The sequence below is a fragment of the Xenia sp. Carnegie-2017 genome, unplaced genomic scaffold, assembly GCF_021976095.1.
Source record: "Xenia sp. Carnegie-2017 unplaced genomic scaffold, XeniaSp_v1 HiC_scaffold_4, whole genome shotgun sequence".
Taxonomy (NCBI): Eukaryota; Metazoa; Cnidaria; class Anthozoa; order Malacalcyonacea; family Xeniidae; genus Xenia; species Xenia sp. Carnegie-2017.
This window is the reverse complement of record NW_025813504.1, coordinates 2394209-2396413: the sequence shown is the minus strand read 5'-3', so window position 1 is coordinate 2396413 and position 2205 is coordinate 2394209. Positions and strand designations below refer to the sequence as shown.

Genomic DNA, 2205 nt, shown 5'->3' with positions numbered 1-2205 from the left:
AGTTTGCTTTTGGAAAAAGAAAGACTGGAATTGCAGAGGCAACAAATAGCAGCAGAAAAAGAAAGCAGGGAGCAACTTATAGAAAAGCAAAACAAGCAATTTGAGAATTTTATGGAAATGCAAAGACAGCAGAACCAACAAATGCAACAAAATCAATTGCTTTTGCTACAACGACAACAAAAATAAGGGCAAGCTTTGATTTCCCATTTTGGCTAAATTGGTTGAGAAATGAGATAACAATGTCTGTTACTTGTAGACAATATGTTTTCTTTAAACAGTTATTTATTTATTGTTGATAGGCTTTATAATCACATGATGAAGCTTTTAAGTTTTTTTTAAATAACAGCTTTTAAAAAATTAGGAAAAGTACATTTGAAGTGAAGGTGGTTCAAGTTGAAAAAAATTACTGGTTGTATTTGAGTGCAAGCAGGTCAGAGCATTTCTAAGCAATGAAGCCACTATATAAATTTTTCCAACACAACTAAGGCCGATTTTTAGATCTTTTTTAAAATCAAGAAACTTAAAATAGTTTATTATGTCCCCAAAAATCCACTCAACTGATATCTTTACAGCACTCATTTATTTGTTAAATTCTTGCATGTGGACTGTAAGTTGCCTGTTCCTATATGGTGCCTGTAGGTGCATACGTAATGGGTAGGCTGGATCACCATACAAGCACATGGGTTTATCATTGTAAAAGGCATACAATTGTAGATCCTGCAGTAGCCCTGATGAGGCTAACATAGCAGAATCGTGCCTTTTTCCTTCGATAAAACAAAAAAATAAATGAAACTCAAAATAAACATAAGGATATTAGTCAAATGATGTGCTTACCAACTGGTCCAAACAAATTGGCTATCATTCCATTAGGAAGAGTGATCGATTGAAACTTTATAGCATGTACCCTCTTATGACCATTGTATAGTAAACTTTGAATTTCATCTGGACGGCAAATTGGCCAAACTGTTCGATCAATAAAACCAAAACAATTGTCTAAAGCTCCTCCTTTCTGGTGAATTGCTTCAGCATAAATTTTCAAGTTATTGGGACTCAGTAGATCGTGATTCCAAATTGTTATTTTTTCCCCATGCCTTTCACAAATAAAATCTTTCACAGAATTGGTAATCATGCTAAGTTCAGGCAAAGATCTACCAAATTGAGGTACCAAGTCACTGTATCTGCAAGGATAAGCAAAACGACGAAGGACTATGCAAAGAGCCTCCAATCAGTGCAAACTGTTCCTTGCTTGCACTTGAATTGGTAAAGCAAACATAAAGCTTCAGCAAGCAGCGGTATTTCATGCCTTTTAAAACGAAAATCCAAAGAACAGGTAACTTCGTCTATTTCTTCCAGATCAAATGATGGATAATCATTGGGCATTATTTCAGGATTTTTAAAAAACGGCAAGCATCGTATAGCAAGACAAATTCCTCGTCATTAATTAAAGCTGCATCATAGGCAAAAGCGATAGCAATTCTTGCATTTCTGAATGACGACATTTTTAAATACTCTAAAATGATGTTGCTGAAGCTACACACGTCGCGCAGTCAAAAACTTAAGTCAAAATCTATAATCCACGCCGACGCGTCTCGCCCCAGGACGTGCGCGCACAAGTAGCGTCGTTGAAAAACGCGTCGTAAAATCTTAAGGTCCCTATTAAGAGAAGACATCAACAGCAGTTTAACGATCATTATCAGGACTGTTTAATTGGTTCTATTGTGGGAGTGACGTTGCTGTAGGTTGGCACGTTGGAAGAGATATTACCTGTGATTTTACTGGTATTACCAGTACAATCATGAGTGGCCATAAAATATGAGGTTATAGTTAACGTTTTTGCATTGCAGCTTCATTAGCCCTCGATCTTCTCCCACCTTTTTTGTTTTAGACATCTACATATAATACTTTAAGGAAATAACAAAAAAAACTTTACATTTTGAGAGAAATTCAGCAAACAGATTAACAAAACGGTTTTTAATGTAAAACTAACGGTCGTTTCAACTCTTTACATATCCCTATAACAAGCATGCCTATATTAAAATTAGATAGGCAGATCTTTCAGCTATCTTTAAAGTCCTATCAATATTTTTTGAGTTCAGAAAAACTCATGGCCATCTTGTTGACATGTAAACTATTATACTCAGAGGAAGATATTGTATCTTGATAAATATATTAAAAGGCAATTGTGGCTCACACATTGGCGACTTA

At 35.3% G+C, this 2205-nt stretch overlaps 1 pseudogene; it reads right to left on the bottom strand.

The window, feature by feature from the left end:
* Positions 1 to 357: 357 nt before the first annotated feature.
* LOC124455847 lies at positions 358 to 1807 on the bottom strand (annotated as a pseudogene).
* Between the last annotated feature and the right edge of the window lie 398 nt (positions 1808 to 2205).